Source organism: Chelonia mydas, chromosome 1 (assembly GCF_015237465.2).
Source record: "Chelonia mydas isolate rCheMyd1 chromosome 1, rCheMyd1.pri.v2, whole genome shotgun sequence".
Classification (NCBI taxonomy): domain Eukaryota; kingdom Metazoa; phylum Chordata; order Testudines; family Cheloniidae; genus Chelonia; species Chelonia mydas.
In genome coordinates, this window is record NC_057849.1 from 178,871,967 (window position 1) to 178,891,017 (window position 19,051).

Sequence of the window (19,051 nt, forward strand, 5' to 3'; positions counted from 1 at the left end):
ATTTACCCTCCAGAGTAATGTCAGGCATAGGTTCTTCCACCTCTTGGTACATGATCACAGTGTTCTTGAAACTAATAGTCTTCTCTGCAAAATCCCTTGGGCAATTATTCTGTGTCATCAAGAGTTCTGGTTTGACAAACTGGTTGACGAAGTTTTTAAAAGGGGCTCCTCAAACCCTCCTCCACCACATCTTTCGTTCCAGTTCCAAGGCAATAAATTCTAACTTTAAATGGCTTTTTACATTTCCATTTGCATTAGCATTTCCATGATTACAGATTAAGTTGAAAATATAATTTTCTCATTTTAAATTCAAATCATAAACCCTTTGCAGGACATAAGATTTCCCTGCCACCACCACCACTGCAAAAAACAAACAAACAACCCTTTGTCAAGTACTTTAGAAGTTAGAAGTGTTCATCCAACTTTAGGTTCTGACATGTTGATTGTTTGTGAACCAAAGAAATAATATTTTTCTTGACAGAATCTAGCACATTTTTAGTGGCAATTAATAATTCTAAAGCAAAATCACAGCAAGAAATACTGTAAGCTATATCTTAAATTATGAAGTGCCAAGTGAAAATAACAGAATGTCCAGCAGATATTGCTAGGTGACACCTAGCAATATAGCATTTGTAAGACATAGATTGATAACATCAGCCATAGGGAAGAATGAATTCATATTCTCCCTGGGAATTAGAGTATCTGCAATACAGAGTGTGAGAGAAATAAACAGCTGAAGAGTCTGAGACACATCTCATGATGGAAATACAAACAAAAGGGGTGTGTGGGGCAGACAGAGGGCTTAATTAGAAAAAGAAGCCCAGATAAAGGGCCAAGAAGAAAGGAAGGAGTCATTGGGAAATAGCTGGAATAAGCCTACTTTATTCTGAGGAAAGCTGCCTGAACTTGTGTGTGTGTGTTTGTGTGTGTGTGTGAGACCTAATCCTTTTATTTCTGGTCCTCTGTTAACATCTGATGTGCATGCAGCTGTCAGCCAATACATGTCTATTGAAATGATTCAGATCCAATTACATAGGTATGTTCAGCATCACAGCAGATGTGATATACCTGGATCAAACAGGAATATTAAGCAGATGCCCAGGAGTTTAACAAAGAATCAGGTTTGATCAGGAAACATTTTCTCATTTAACAGTGTATTATATGAGTTTTATCATTCCTTAGAAGCATCCAGCGCTAGAGTAGATACGTCACAAGCTTGTTTTTGTATAGCAATTTCTAAGTTTTTGTAACAACTCCACATAGACAGAGCATCTGGCTCGAGATTGTTCTGCTCTGCTAAGTGTATGTGCCTGATATCAGTTCCTTGATTACAAATGTAATGTGAAGTTTAACAATGAAGGAAGGTCTGCTGTGGCCAAATATCAGCCTATGTAATGGCCGATTAACAAAATAAAGTAGAGTAAACAGACTAGTCTTTCTTGGAAGTGAGTCCCATTCCCCCAGTGTTACCCATTTCTTTTCATCAAGAGGAAAAGACATTACTTTGTAATTGCAGAAGCTCTCCTCCAGTTTTCCTAGTACATTAGTATAATTTTTTATTATTCTTAAGCTATGCAGCACAAGAACAAAATTATAGCAAGTTGAGATGTAAGATCAGGCTAACAAAGCCTCAGAAGGGCAAAAACGGATCATCAAGGGACCTGTGAAAATTAATTAACTTAGAAAAGCTCAGTGCAAAAAGATGGTATTCAGTCTTGAAGTAAAATATAGATTCCAAGATTTAGCAGAAGGAAAGCAAGAACAAGAGCTGAATGATAGATATGCAGTGACAATACCTAGAGTAGAAAATGCAGCATAGAATGTAGCACACATGATGTATGGAAAACAGATGAGCAAGCAGCTAAGGAAAGAGATGCTGATGAAAGGGGAAGATGAATGTGGTGTTTTGTTCCCTAAGTTTAAAGAAAAGTTTAAAACTCAAGTACAAATTGCTAGACTCTTCACCTACTATACTCCACTCTAATGGTCCCCAATTCGAATAGGTGTCTGTTTCCGTATAGCTTGTTTGTGGTGGGTGCCCCAACTAAAACCATCCATCAATCTCAAGTTCCTCAACCAATTAACTTAGGGGCTGGCTGACCCAGAAATTTCTTTGACAGACTGTTGCAGCAAGGAGGAGGGATTCCTAGTGAGAAAATGGGAGCTAAAGTTGGTGGAAGGAAGAGAAAAGCCAGAGAGCAGACATCAAACAGGTACCACAATCCAGCTTCACTTAGGGTAACAACACAGATAGAGCCAGACTTAACCATCCTACACACATGCACCCTGAATCCTAGGGGACTAGCATACTTCTATGAACCTCGAGAATTTTTGTCTATAAAATGAAATACTACTAACCGTGAGTTCAGTACAAACCAATCTGAATTATCCCATACTATAATGTTATCTCTGAAAATCGCCTTTTGAACATGAATACTCACAGGAATGAAGTCAAAATAAGGTTGCAGTTAGAAACTTATCCCGATTTAAGCTTTCACTTTGTTTTGTTCTTAAAATAACGGTCTTACATACTTGTTACTGAAGTGCAGTTTACTTTCAGAAATGACTTGATATTGGACACAGCATGTACCTATATCTTTTGAGAAGTACCTTACAAATTATTTGCTTCCCTTTTATTTATACATTTGTTCTCTTCTCTCCTTCAACCAAATTTAAATAAGAGGACTTCTTCATAGCATTGGTATTGATGACATGTGAAGTGAAAATAGTGGTTGGGGCCTGTGGAATGTTATGAACTCTGGTGACAGTACATGTGGAGTTACTGAACCTTTACGATCCAGAGCATTCTGAAATGAAGTGTTTCGTCACCAAATGGTAATCAGATTTTCAGAGGCTCAAACTTATGTCCCACTTATGTTCTATTTTGAACCCTTAAGCAACAGGTAAGCCTTGCATTGGCCCTCTGCTTTAGGGTGAATTTCACCCACTGCTCTAATTGACTATTACCCTCAAAAAGTACCATCCATGTCTCCACAACAAACATACTGTCTCAGCTTCTGATCACTTCTTCAGATCGCTACATCACTCACCCTATTCTTCTCAATATTTGCGCATATCCACCTCCTCTTAGCCCCTCAAGAAAGTAATTCAGATACGACAGAAATATTAAATTCCTTCCCTGAACAATAAATAGTTCATTTTTAAATTAAATTGTATTAATTTGTATGTAGGTGGGATGGTAGAGTGAGGTTCAGAAATAGAGAAGATTTTAATTGGAGAGTTCAGACATAAAAGGAGAGTTCTGGGGGCAGACGCCAATCAGAGAGAAGACAGTTGCATAATCGTTCATTGTATGGTTAGTGACAAATCCCTACACTTTGGCTGAAGACCTTTATTAATCAGAATACATGGATTTGTATAGTGAGATTTATAAGAAATAGCCAGTAAGTTTTTAGGACATTTATACCACCTTCCCTTACTGCTCCTGAACCAATCAGAATGCAGGAAGATGCAACACTGATGAATACCTGTCCATTTATGGATCATTAACTGTAAGTATCCTTGCATTCTGATAGGCTAAGACAATTCCATTTTAGAATACCAAGTAATATCTTTAAGTTTTGATTATCTTTCTAATATTTACTGAGATGACCAAACTGAGTTGAAGGATATTCAAAAAGTTTTTGATTGTTCTTTTGTCTGGAGAAGTCAAGATAGCATTTTCTATCACCTAGATTTGATTTGCTTTGTCCCCAGGAAATAACTTAATTAAATGCATTGTTCACATAGATATGGAAGAAATGAGTTTGTATATATTTGTAGGCAGGTTAAATAGAACCTTCACTGCAGCAGAGAACACGGATGGTTGATGCCATATTGATTCAGAATCATCTAGCTTTGAAATGGTTTGGACAGTTTGGGTCTTTTTTTATGGAGTTAGAAGTTCATGTTTATTTTTAGCTACGCTGAAAACATACTTCATGTTTGTGTTGTAGACAGACATTTCATACTACTCAATGCTTCAAACAAATCCCCTTTTTCAGCTAAAAATGAAATCAAACCCTATTATTTCAGATCTAATTCTCCTAACTTTTCTATTAAGGTCACCAATTTTAGAGACATCTTTAGACCACATTTACTTTCTGCTGTCTGTTTCCTAACATCTTCTTTGTTTGTACATCTTCCTGTCACTGCCTATGGAACATCACTGAAGAGTAGCCTAACCTTCAACCTTCCTCTGCTGAAATTCTTATTCATTCTTTAAACCACTTTTTATCTGAGCTACTAACATTCTTGTCTGATGTTTGTAAATTGGAACTCACTGTGTCTCAGAAAGGTCCAGAATGTTGCATAAATTGTTCTATTATTCCTTTATCAGCAGCTTAACAATGACTCCATCCTACATCAAGTTCACGGACATCCTGTTTTCAAATGTCTTCTCCACCTACTCCCCATGTGATCACTTTGTTCTTTTGCCTGCTTTCTGACCCCTTTCCAGGACTCTTACAATTATAAAGCCATGCCACCTTTGTAAAGTAACTTTACCCACTGCTAGTGCCAGACAAAAATAATGCATGTTTTATAATTATAGTAATCTAGCTAGAATTCCCTCTCTGAAAGCCATCAAGACTCTGTCACTATTCGCATTTTTGTTTTTGTTTACAAATGACTTTCACACTGAAGTGTTTTGCATTACTTTTTATAAAGAACAGTCTACAGAAAAAAATTGCTGTGTGTTAAAGTTAAGGTGCCATCTGCTATTCAGTGTCACAGTGAAGTGTACTTTGTCTGATTTAAAAGTAAGCATTCCTCCCACCAAAGTATTTCCAACTACTCTGAAGGCAGAAATCATAAGAGAGCCCAAGATCTGGGCCATGGTGTTACAACTTATGATCATAATATTGGAATGTGATTTATTTGTCAATTACTTTCGGCAAATACAGTGTGCAAATTAAAAATCAGGGAGGAAATGAAGATTGGGGTTCAAAAGCGCACACCTAGGGGAGATCGTGCTCCCATTAAAGTTGATAGGAATTTTACCATTGGCTTCAATAGATGCAGGATTGGTTCTGAAAGTGTATTTGCCAAGATCCCAGGGAGCCTATGAAGTGAAGAAGAGGAATTGATCTCGCCCTGAAAGAGTACTTTAACATCTATTTTAAGCATCAAGAGCCTGATATAGAAAAACTTTAATTAAGTTCTCCCTAAACTTGTGGAATACACACACACACACACACATACACACAGAGAGAAATTAAATTTCCTTGCTAGGCAGGTGTTTGCAAATACTCACAACTTTAATTATAAAAGCAAAGCACCCCTAAGAGCCAAACATTATGAATGAAGTACTATAAAAAGAGATGCTATATTATTTTAATGACATTAATTATAACGAAATTTACTGTATATAGTTGAGAGTCATAGTACTGAACAGTAGCCTCAGAAAGTCTTTGAGCTCAGCTTGCACATATTGCTCTCTCTCTTTCTCTATGTGTGTGTATGCTGTGACCTTCACTTCAGCTGTGCTCATCAAATCTGCCTTCTTCCTTTCTACTGTCTCCTCATCCTCCTGTCCCTTTTCCACTGTCCCCACCCCCAGCAGTTTTTCATCATCAACTCTCTTTACTGTTCCCCTCATGCTGTTCTCTTTTCCATGGATTTCCTTTCTATGCTCTTCTCTCCGCATACTGCAACCTTGATCCTCCTAACCAGCCCACCTCTTCCCCACACCTCTTCCACCTTATCCTCTGCCACCCCACACAGGGACAGATTTCATACCTCAGGATTACATCACATACGTTTTTGATTATCTGATTTTCATAAGTCATCAGATCCATGTTATCAGCATATGGGCATTCATAGGTATGTGTCATTATCCCTATGTTACCAATTTGAGAAACTGAGGCACAGATCAATGAAGTCACCTACCTAAAGTCACACAACAGGTCTGTGTCAATGCCAGGAACAGAAATCATATGTCCTGACTAGAGCTGGTTGGAAAATGGAAGAATTTTTGACACACTTTTCTGAAAAATGTGCCCCGCAAAAAAATAATAATAAAAAATTGGAATATTTTGAACATCTCTACTTCTGACTCATAGTCTAGCACCTTATCCACTAAACTATATAGCTAGTGTTTCTTCACATAGGCTGAAGGTAGTTCTGAGGCAAACAGCTCCACTAACTTCAGTGAAGATATACCCACTTACATGAGTTTCAGTTTTGGATTATATAAAAGGCCAACATCCAGAATTGTGGACACTTTAATGTATCAATTGCCACACACACACACACACACACACACACACACACACACAGAAAAAAATCCTTACCAGAAAGTTTTTACCCCCCTTAAAATCCTAGCTTCTTTCAAATCTTTTTTGCTGATGGCACATTTTGACAGGTAACATCACGTTGCATGAGTCATGTCACACTACTGCAATCTGGTAATTTTCTCATGTCAAAAATATCACTTTTTTAAGGGTCACTGGTGACTAAAAACCCCGCTGAGGTTATTTGCTAAGGAAGAGCAGACTTACTAATAGTGGTACAGCTTTCATCCCATAGAGATTGCATGGAGGTGAGAGACACATCCGTTTCCCCACAGTGTGCTGTCTGAGATATAAAAAATATTTGTAAATACATGTGGGAAGAGGCAGCGAAAGCTTAAATCACTGTGTGAGGAATCAAATAAAAAAGTCATCAAATTTTTTTAGATGGCATATATGAAGAAGAAGTAAATGATAGATATATGGTCTAACTAAGGGCAGTGTGAAGTTTAAAGCTGAATAACCAAGTCTTTTGTTTACAAAAAAACAATTTGCGCTATTTTTATGGCAGTTCATCTTAGTATTTAAAGGCCGAAGTACAAAAGAAGTTGAAAGAAAGCCAGCTGCTCTGTGCACCTGTTCTGTGTGCTAGCTGAAGTCTGTCTTATTAATGTTTTACATTATGAGGCACCTTTCATCCTAAGTGCTCCAAACACTTTGTGGCACCAATGACCACAGGCACCTCTAGGGTGAATGTTAGGAGTCAGGCAGCAAATGAGATGTTGTGCAACAGTGGGTGGAGGAGAAATGTAGGTCAGGATGAAAGACCAACCTCTGCTCTTCCTTAGAGTGCTATGACGTCTTCAGTGCACACACAGAACTATTAAAATAGGGCCAATGCACAGAAGATGCGTAAGAAAGAAGGGGGCGGAAATTAAAACAATGGTATAAAAGTTTACCTTTCCACTCCCCTGATTCTGGAACCACTCTGTGGAGGGCCAGTCCCCAGGCATAAATTAGCCTACTGCTAACAATTTCAAGGGGACAAAATTGCAGCCAGAGATCAATGCAGTATATGACCATGACAGCCATGGTTCTTTTCCTCCACACCCATCCTCTTTTCTAGGAGCAGCAGATTCTAGACTAGCGATCATTTCATGTCCAGGTAATCCAGCTTTATGACAAGAACACAAAGTGACAGCCCAACTGTCTGGCCTTTGGTACTGGGCCCTTGGTACTTACGGTCTCCTTTGAAATAATCACACAAAGTAAATTGCATTTGCGCAGATACTTTTTTTAAAAAAAGCTTTTGTTAAGTTAGCATCTGTTGTTTCTGATCTGGTTAACAAATAGTCTGAGTACTTATTTTCTGGTCCTGCTTTGACTTTGTCATCATGCCCTCATTATCATATTCAATTAATTGGTATAGAAAGATAATATTCCAGCATGCACACATCACCAAGATTCATTATTGACTTTAAATAAATAGGGCAGATTTACAGCAAAAGGTGGGGATTTAGGGAGAATATTTCGGTGCTAGAGGATCAAACAAAGTACTACATAGCCCTTTAAAAAGGATAAGATACTAAAATTATACCACTTTTCTAAAAGAGCAACTGGCAGGCAAGGACTAAGGAAGAGAAAAATTAAAAGAAAGGCAAAGCCTGAGAAAAGTGCAGTCATACAGTATGAGAGTATTCATTTATGTTTCACCTTGACCCGATTATCTTTATTAATACCACCATGAGTAGGAACAGAACATGAGTGTATATTTAAGAGCCATGCCACTTCACTATCTCAAAGCAACCATATTTTAAAAAAAAATTCTGGATTCATTGCCTTTGTATTGGAAAGACAGCAAGTCATTTAAATCCAGCATATTGCTTGTAGGTTAAAACATTTGTATAAGTTCCTTATTTGGCTAATGCTGCTGTTCATATGGTCAAGAGGCCTGTAGAACCAAGTCGTATCAAAATAAGAATGAGAAGCAAAATTTTAGAGATACTGCACATGTGCTCATGCACTTTCTTAACTCAAATGGTCCAAAAATTGTAGAAACGTGATCTTGGAAAGCATCTCCATCCTGCCTCCTCAAACTCCTGGGATCAGGTGGTCTCAGACTTTTTTTTTTGTATTTTAGACCCCCTGATGCTCATTTTAGTTTGCACTGTGTGTTTTCACAATTGTGGTGTCATGGGGGCCCCTGCATGTCGAGCATGGCCACCTATCTTGGCCCAGTCCTGGTTGGTACCCGCTGTTACACAACCACTGGGACACCCTGTTGGATATGGCAACTTCAATTAGGGGGACTCAGGGCTCCTGGTGGGGCCCAGTAAAGACTCAGTCTAATGACTCCTGGCTGAGGCAAACAATTGAAGTTGGGCTTTGACCCTCTGGGCAGGGTAAAGCCAAAAAATAGCCAGCAACCTGGTGGTGCAGAGCCAGTCTTTAGTCTCTTAAGCCTCCCAGGTAGGACAAACAATAGCAATTAGAGGGCTCTGACCCTCTGGGCGAGGCAGAGCAAGTAGTCAGTCTATAGCCCCTGGGTGGGGCAAAGCAGAGCCAACAGTCTTCAGCACCTGAGCCTCCTGGTTGGGACAGGGAATAGCAGTACATGGGATATGACCTTTAGACAGAGCGGAAACAAACAATCAGGCTACAGCCCCAGAGCAGGGCAAACAATCAGTCTGAGTGTAGCCTCCAATAGCCATACCTACTGGCAAGTGTGGGGGGTGTAGGGGAACCCATGCCCACCCTACTCCACAGGGTTCCAACCCAGGGTCCTATGAAGCCAGGAAATTCCCATTTAAGGGTTCATGCATTGGCTTCTAATACAGTCCCTGGGTGACGTCCTACCACAAGTCTCATCTCAGGCATCGCCTCGGCTGGCAGTGGTTCAGCATCCCCATCAGTCTCCACAATTGGCTGGTCATCCGCAGCGTAGTCCAGGTCCGTGGTTCCCACCACTTGGAGAGTCGCAGGCACCTCTGCAGGAGCCTGCAGCACCCATACTTCCTCCTCATCAGCCAGCACAGGCAGAGCTGGGCTGCCTCCTTTTATCTGTTGCAAGGTTGGTACACCGCATCACACGTGGGTTACTCCAATATTGGTTATGTCCCCAGTGGGTTTTTAAATAAATAAATGAAAGAAAGTAAGTTTTCCGTTCTTGCCTCCTCCTATACACTGTTTAAATTAAAGGAAAACATAGAATGTTGTTTCCACTTAAAACACTTTTAAATCCTGTCACCTGAAGTTAACAAAGATAACCCCCACAAGAGTATCAGTACAGTGTCCCATTGTCTTGATTTCAGGCATGATCAATTTTATATATTTATAACACACAACAAAATATTGCTGTTCCAAAAAGAGCAGCACATTTACCCAAACTACAGAATGATGGCAAAAAAATGTCACCCCCCCCCTCAATTCTTGGCAGGAATAGCAATGTTAAATTGCCAAAGATACAAATATAGCACATCATATTGATCTAGTTTGGGCTGTTTCTATGAACAGGTTATAGATATCCCCTAAGGTCCCCTGTTCTAAAGCCCTTTCTGACTCTCCTCCCCATTAGAACATGTTTTAACGCCACCAGAACTATCACTACATAAAGCTTTGGCTTCCATTAAAATGTCCAGAGTGTCTGTGGTGCACTGCATACCAAATAGTTTCAGTCTTAGCCCTGGTCTACACTAGGACTTTAGGTCGAATTTAGCAGCGTTAAATCGATGTAGACCTGCACCCGTCCACATGATGAAGCCCTTTATTTCGACTTAAAGGGCTCTTAAAATCGATTTCCTTACTCCACCCCTGACAAGTGGATTAGTGCTTAAATCGGCCTTGCCAGGTCGAATTTGGGGTACTGTGGACACAATTCGACGGTATTGGCCTCCGGGAGCTATCCCAGAGTGCTCCATTGTGACCGCTCTGGACAGCACTCTCAACTCAGATGCACTGGCCAGGTAGACAGGAAAAGAACCGCGAACTTTTGAACCTCATTTCCTGTTTGGCCAGCGTGGCAAGCTGCAGGTGAACACGCAGAGCTCATCAGCAGAGGTGACCATGATGGAGTCCCAGAATCGCAAAAGAGCTCCAGCATGGACTGAACGGGAGGTACGGGATCTGATTGCTGTATGGGGAGAGGAATCCATGCTATCAGAACTCCGTTCCAGTTTTCAAAATGCCAAAACCTTTGTCAAAATCTCCCAGGGCATGAAGGACAGAGGCCATAACAGGGACCTGAAGCAGTGCCACGTGAAACTTAAGGAGCTGAGGCAAGCCTACCAGAAAACCAGAGAGGCGAACGGCCGCTCTGGGTCAGAGCCCCAAACATGCTGCTTCTATGATGAACTGCATGCCATTTTAGGGGGTTCAGCCACCACTACCCCAGCCGTGTTGTTTGACTCCTTCAATGGAGATGGAGGCAACACGGAAGCAGGTTTTGGGGACGAAGAAGATGATGATGAGGAGGAGGTTGTAGATAGCTCACAGCAAGCAAGCGGAGAAACCGGTTTTCCCGACAGCCAGGAACTGTTTCTCACCCTGGACCTGGAGCCAGTACCCCCCGAACCCACCCAAGGCTGCTTCCTGGACCTGGCAGGCGGAGAAGGGACCTCCGGTGAGTGTACCTTTTAAAATACTATACATGGTTTAAAAGCAAGCATGTGAAAGGATTACTTTGCCCTGGCATTCGCGGCTCTCCTGGATGTACTCCCAAAGCCTTTGCAAAAGGTTTCTGGGGAGGGCAGCCTTATTGCGTCCTTCATGGTAGGACACTTTACCACTCCAGGCCAGTAACACGTACTCGGGAATCATTGTACAACAAAGCATTGCAGTGTATGTTTGCTGGCGTTCAAACAACATCCGTTCTTTATCTCTCTGTGTTATCCTCAGGAGAGTGAGATATCATTCATGGTCACCAGGTTGAAATAGGGTGCGTTTCTTCAGGGGACACTCAGAGGAGCCCGTTCCTGCTGGGCTGTTTGCCTGTGGCTGAACAGAAATGTTCCCCGCTGTTAGCCACGGGGAGGGGGGAGGGTTGAGGGGGTAGCCACGCGGTGGGGGAGGCAAAATGCGACCTTGTAATGAAAGCACATGTGCTATGTATGTAATGTTAACAGCAAGGTTTACTCTGAAAGAGTGTAGCCACTGTTTTATAAAATGTGTCTTTTTAAATACCGCTGTCCCTTTTTTTTTCTCCACGAGCTGCATGTGTTTCAATGATCACAGGATCTTCTCCTTCCCAGAGGCTAGCAAAGATTAGAAAGAAAAAAAAATGCACTCGTGATGAAATGTTCTCTGAGCTCATGCTGTCCTCCCACACTGACAGAGCACAGATGAATGCATGGAGGCAAATAATGTCAGAGTGCAGGAAAGCACAAAATGACCGGGAGGAGAGGTGGCGGGCTGAAGAGAGTAAGTGGCGGGCTGAAGAGAGTAAGTGGCGGGCTGAAGACAGGGCTGAAGCTCAAATGTGGCGGCAGCGTGATGAGAGGAGGCAGGATTCAATGCTGAGGCTGCTGGAGGACCAAACCAGTATGCTCCAGTGTATGGATGAGCTGCAGCAAAGGCAGCTGGAGCACAGACTGCCACTACAGCCCTTGTGTAACCAACCACCCTCCTCCCCAGATTCCATAGCCTCCACACCCAGACGCCCAAGAACACGGTGGGGGGGCCACTGGCCAACCAGCCACTCCGCCACAGAGGATTGCCCCAAAAAAAGAAGGCTGGCATTCAATAAATTTTAAAGTTGTAAACTTTTAAAGTGCAGTGTGGCATTTTCCTTCCCTCCTCCACCACCCCTTCTGGGCTACCTTGGTAGTCATCCCCCTATTTGTGTGATGAATGAATAAAGAATGCATGAATGTGAAGCAACAATGACTTTATTGCCTCTGCAAGCAATGATTAAAGGGAGGAGGGGAGGGTGGTTAGCTTGCAGGGAAGTAGAGTGAACCAAGGGGCGGGGGGTTTCATCAAGGAGAAACAAAGAGAACTTTCACACCGTAGCCTGGCCAGTCATGAAACTTGTTTTCAAAGCTTCTCTGATGCGTACCGCGCCCCGCTGTGCTCTTCTAACCGCCCTGGTGTCTGACTGCGCGTAACCAGCAGCCAGGCGATTTGCCTCAACCTCCCACCCCGCCATAAACGTCTCCCCCTTACTCTCACAGATATTGTGGAGCACACAGCAAGCAGTAATAACAGTGGGAATATTGGTTTCGTTGAGGTCTAAGCGAGGCAGTAAACTGCGCCAGCGCGCCTTTAAACGTCCAAATGCACATTCGACCACCATTCTGCACTTGCTCAGCCTGTAGTTGAACAGCTCCTGACTACTGTCCAGGCTGCCTGTGTACGACTTCATGAGCCATGGCATTAAGGGGTAGGCTGGGTCCCCAAGGATACATATAGGCATTTCAACATCCCCAACAGTTATTTTCTGGTCTGGGAATAAAGTCCCTTCCTGCAGCTTTTGAAACAGACCAGAGTTCCTGAAGATGCAAGCGTCATGTACCTTTCCCGGCCATCCCACGTTGATGTTGGTGAAACGTCCCTTGTGATCCACCAGGGCTTGCAGCACTATTGAAAAGTACCCCTTGCAGTTTATGTACTCGCCGGCTTGGTGCTCTGGTACCAAGATAGGGATATGGGTTCCATCTATGGCCCCACCACAGTTAGGGAATCCCATTGCAGCAAAGCCATCCACTATGACCTGCACATTTCCCAGGGTCACTACCCTTGATATCAGCAGATCTTTGATTGCGTGGGCTACTTGCATCACAGCAGCCCCAACAGTAGATTTGCCCACTCCAAACTGATTCCCAACTGACCGGTAGCTGTCTGGCGTTGCAAGCTTCCACAGGGCTATCGCCACTCACTTCTCAACTGTGAGGGCTGCTCTCATCTTGGTATTCATGCGCTTCAGGGCAGGGGAAAGCAAGTCACAAAGTTCCATGAAAGTGCCCTTACGCATGCGAAAGTTTCGCAGCCACTGGGAATTATCCCAGACCTACAACACTATGCGGTCCCACCAGTCTGTGCTTGTTTCCCGAGCCCAGAATCAGCGTTCCACAGCATGAACCTGCCCAATTAGCACCATGATGCATGCATTGGCAGGGCCCATGCTTTCAGAGAAATCTGTGTCCATGTCCTGATCACTCACGTGACCGTGCTGACGTCACCTCCTCTCCCGGTATCGCTCTGCCACGTTCTGGTGCTGCATATACTGCTGGATAACGCGTGTGGTGTTTAATGTGCTCCTAATTGCCAAAGTGAGCTGAGCGGCCTCCATGCTTGCCTTGGTATGGCATCCGCACAGAAAAAAGGCACGGAACGATTGTCTGCCATTGCTCTGATGGAGGGAGGGGCGACTGATGACACAGCTTACAGGATTGGCTTCAGGGAGCTAAAATCAACAAAGGGGGTGGCTTTACATCAAGGAGTATTTCAGGCAGGACTTCACGGAGGATTCCAATAAGAAATGGTGCACCTAAGTTATTGTTCTTATTGGAACAAGGTTAGTCTGGCCTCTGATTGATACATGGCTAGATTTACCTTGCTGCACCTTCTCTGTGAGTGACTGCAGTGTGACCTAGAGGAATGAGTCCCCTAGACGGGGGCGGGGGAGCAAATGAGTACAAAACAAATCTGGTCTATTTCTTGTTTTGATCCACTCCATCTATCTTTTACATCTTTGGCTGGCAGCAGATGGTGCAGAAGGACTGCATGCCATCCACATCTCATGGCTGCCTGGCAGAAGATGATGCAATAGGACTGCTAGCAATCCGTATTGCCTGCCTGCTCACCATAAGACGGTTCAATAGGACTGACTGCAGGACTAAAGAGAATGACCTGGTCAAGTCACTCCAAATTTAGTCCCTGCGCCCATGTCTGCCCAGGCGCTCCTGGCCGACGTGGCCAGGAACACCTCGGACATGATGATGACGGGCTACCAGTCATACTGTACCGTCTGCTGCCACAAGGCAAGGGGTTGCTGCTACTGTGTAGCAATGCAGTACCACGTCTGCCAGCACCCAGGAGACATAGGGTGACGGTTACCTGACCAGGCTCCATGCTTGCCGTGGTATGGCGTCTGCACAGGTAACTCAGGAAAAAAGGCGCGAAACGATTGTCTGCCCTTGCTTTCACGGAGGGAGGGAGGGAACGGGGGCCTGACGATATGTACCCAGAACCACCCGCGACAATGTTTTAGCCCCATCAGGCATTGGGATCTCAACCCAGAATTCCAATGGGCAGCGGAGACTGCGGGAACTGTGGGATAGCTACCCACAGTGCAACGCTCCGGAAGTCGACGCTTGCCTCGGTACTGTGGAAGCACTCCGCCGAGTTAATGCACTTAGAGCATTTTCTGTGGGGACACACACACTCGAATATATAAAACCGATTTCTAAAAAAACGACTTCTATGAATTCGACCTTATTCTGTAGTGTAGACATACCCTTAGAAGCAGAAAAACTCCATAGACCTGTATCAGACATTAAGAAAAATACAGATGTAAAACTGCCCCATTCATCCTTTTTGGTTGTTCATGCTGAAATACAGAGCACTGGGGAATCCCAGCACCGTGCCAGCAGGGGATGCTGTGGGCCTTCGCTGCTACTATTCAATCATTGCTGAGCTGGGGTGCTTTTAAAAGGGGCCTTAATTCAAAGAGGAGTGAATTAGTCCTGAGCCCTCTGAGACAGACTCAAGCCCATTTGAAGGCAAAGAATGGTAAGGAGAGGAGACCCAGTCTGCTCAAACAGGAGAAGTTGTGGGCCTCCCATCAGCTCTGCAGGTATAGGTAGCCTCTGCCAACTCAAGTAGGATTAGGGACATAGTGTGTAGCATAGCATGGGTGGAAAGCCAAAGTGTTCCCAGGCAGGGCTATGTCTAGGGCCCCAAATTATCTGAATCCAGTCCTGAATCTGAGGCTTCTTTCCTACCCACTTGTCAGACTTGGAAGGATAATCACATTGAGAGTCAGAAACTTACGCTTGTGGCTTACTCACATGGGTGCCCTAGAACCTCTGGAGCTGCTGGAGTAGGATTTATACACGGGTTTCTTACTGCTCTTTGTATTTTACTAGAAGAAAAATATATTCTGTGTGGGTTTTTTTTTTAAATAAACTCTAGTGCATGTTCTAGATGAGGATTTGCTTTTTGGTTAATTAACAGTCAAAAAAAGAAGTTCTCCCTTGCCTACTTAAATTGGTTTATCAAACCTAATCCAACCCACATGCATTTAAATGACCATCGCTAGTCATTGGTACATCAAGTTTTCATTTCAAATCTGAGGTACGTGTGCAGCCTTTCTACCATATAATTTTAAATGCATATTTTCAATGACAAGTATGCAAGGCTTGTACATGAACCTAGCCCTGTGTATGAAATTTGGGTCATTTCACATTACTTTAAATGTCAAGGTAACAGAAGTAGGAGGCCAAAGTGAATTGTTCACTAGGCACTAATTGCTATAATGAAGAAACCCAAACATCATATTGTGTAATGCTGTCATACCACAGCTTTTGTAAAAGAGGTCTAAGTTTTCTTTTTTTAACTTTAAATGTTTTAGAGTTGCTATGAATTTTCTGGTGCAAAAATCATATTTTTGTTCTTCACTTCTAAAACAAGTCAGAGAACTGCTAGTGCTGAACATATGTTAATATCTGGCTAACAATTACTGCAGCAAAATATAATATTTTAGTAGCAAAAAGGCTTGTGAACAATGTATTTGACAAGATGTGTTAGTTTATCTTTTTTAAAAAAAAACTGCCCTTTCCTAAATTTAGCCACATCTATCTATGTAACCAATTCCACAAAAGTTTAAATGTTCAGCCACTGCACTAGGTACAAATACAAGTGCAAACCCTTATACACAGGAGTAGCTTCATATATATGAGTAGACCCATTAGAGTTAATTGGACTACTCATATGAGTAAAGTTACACACCTGTTAAAGTGTTTGCAGGAGCTGGACTTCAATTTGTGCATTTGGTATGTTGTATCAATCAAAAACACTGCTAATGACTTAAGTAGATTTAGATTTTTGTCTAGTTTTCAAAACATATTGTTCTTCGAAGATGAAAGGTTGAAACCCATTCTACGCTTCCTGCTGGTATTTTGGCTGATCAGTTATGAATCAAAGGAATAACGGGGGGTGTGGGAAGGAACAGTATTAAATAAAAACAGTTCCCATTGAAACACATTGTAAGTGGAAAATGGCTTTTTTATGGAAAACATTTTGCATAAAATTTTTAGTTTTTACTCAAAAATGGATATTTCAGCTACTAAAACTACACTGACTGTGATGCACTGTGGCCATAGGACTCACATGTGCATTGTAGTGGTACAACCAGAGGGGAGACCACAATGCATCATGGGAGATGTAATCCAGTCAGGCCCAGTCCACAGAAGAGAAAGGGAATGTGAGGCACCTGAATGGCAATTCTTCTCAGGCACCATAGCAATTCAGGCAAATACAGATTGTCAAACTGAACTAAAGACAAACAAACAAATTTTTAGGTTCGGGTCAACCCAGCCTAAAATGAAATATTTTCTTTTTTCCCTGATGGAATACGCACACACACAATTAGGAGAACTAAAGGGTTTTATTCATAACATTGGGATAAATTTTAGTATTAGAATAATCTTTTCATTGCAATAAAATTCTGGTAGCAGAAGTTAATAAATACACTCATATATTGAAGTGAGAGAATCTAACGTGAAAATTCAGAGATTTAGATTAATTGATGTAACTTGGCTCATCAGGGATTCACTGCCACACCAATTTCTTATCTGGTACTCGAATCTGACAGGCCACAGCGTCACTTTAGGTTAAGTGTGTCTCCTTGTCCAAGAGTAGTACTAATGGTTCAGAATATTTTGATAGTTCCATTAAGCCACTATCAATTCAGTTAGCTTGGTAAGCATGGGATCCCATACCAGTTGTCAGTGGCTTAATGAAACCCCCAAAATATTCTGAACCACTAGACTTATTCTGGGACAAGAGGGCACATCTAAAGTGATGTCATGGTGTGGCAAGGCTTAAAAATAGATACAACTCTATGGCAGTTCAAACAGCCACGCTGTTACACTGTTACTGATAAGACAGCTTCCGGGAAATATTAATCCCAAGAAAGATGGCATAGCACTGGCTAATCATGCCATGGTGTTCTAAGGAGGCACGCCAGAGAACCGTGATAATAGTATGCCTCTCCTGTAACAGGTTTAACATAGGTAACACGTGCTCAAACCTTTCTGAATCCATTTGAGCCACTGTTGAATATGTGTTTTACATGCTCCATCTAGTAAAGCTTCTTTCCTATGAAAAATGCATTGCCATATGGGAGTGTGAGCTAGAAGTTAGAGAACAGACTTTTGGGTATGTCTACACTATGATAAAAAAACAAAACTGTGGCACCAAGTCTCAAAATACAGGTCCCCTGACTTGGGCTCAGGGCTGGGCTGCAAGCCTAGAAATTTCAGTGTAGACATTTGGGCTCAGGCTGGAGGACAGGCTTGAGACAAGGTCTCAAAGCTCATGCTCCATCCCAAGCCCAAACATCTACATTGCAGTTTTATAGCCTTACAGCCCAAGCCCTGAAAGCCCAAGTCAGCTGAACAACACCAGCCACAGTTGTGCCACAGGTCTTTATTGCAATGCAGACATACCCTCGGTGTCTGGATCCTGGGTTCTATTCCTACCTACACTGATGCTCTGTAGGCATATACTGATCAGTTAACCTCACTGTTCCTAAGTTTCCTAAGCAATAATATTTTCCTGCCTCTCAGGAAAAAAGTAAGTCAATTAATGAGCAAATTTTCTTTTGATTACAAAAACTGTGTTTATTCCTTTCTCCTCAAAAGCGCCAATTGTAAAATGAACATTTTTCTTCTTAAAATAAACAAGAATTACAGTATAATGACCCAGTCCTTCATTATCAATATTTTAATTGGAAGAGTCTATGTTGCTTGTCAAGAGTGTCTTAATAAAGTTCCCCTATCCTCACCACCTTGCAGCTTTTGATTCACATAACTTTTCTATCTTGCATAGTGCCATATTGATAACCAGTATTTCTTTCAGGTGTCAAAAACAAGCATTGAAAATCTGTTCTCACAAACTTCTGGCACATTGCATGTTTGAGTATACTCAAAGGTGAGAACAGACACTGAAATGAGCAGAAAGCAACCAAATAATTTCAAAGTTGTTTGCAAACTAATACACGTGCTTCAGAATTCGTTATTATTTCAATCAAAACAGCAATTTTCTGATGCAAAACTCTAAAAACACAAGAGAAATATCTATCTATATTATTAGAACAAACTTAAAAGAAATCTTTCTAATATATTCAAGGAGAAAACAATTAAAATAAAGTGTAAAATTTGATTGAAGCAACCAATGTAGCTTCCTGTCGATGATAAACCAGACCAATAAAGATAAGAAAATAGATTAATAAAATATTGTTCTATTATCTGGAACATTAAGGGGCATATAGTGTGAATAATTAATTGTGAAGCTAAAATATTAAGGAACTGCTAGAGAAAAAATAATGTCAATCAGATCTTTGTGCCTTCAAGGATCCATGGATTCAGACTAACAGACTGAGCTGGCATTAAACACAAAAAGAAGAAAATGTTTGGCAAACTGTTTCGATTAGTGTAATATCATCCAATTAATGCACCCCACAAAGGACTAAGAACTAATAATACCAATATCAAACACAACAGAAAAATATATTTCATATGGCTGTTTTCAGCAGACTATTAACAACACAAAATTCAGCTGAAATGCAACAGACCAGATGCTAGTGTTTGAATATTGCAAAT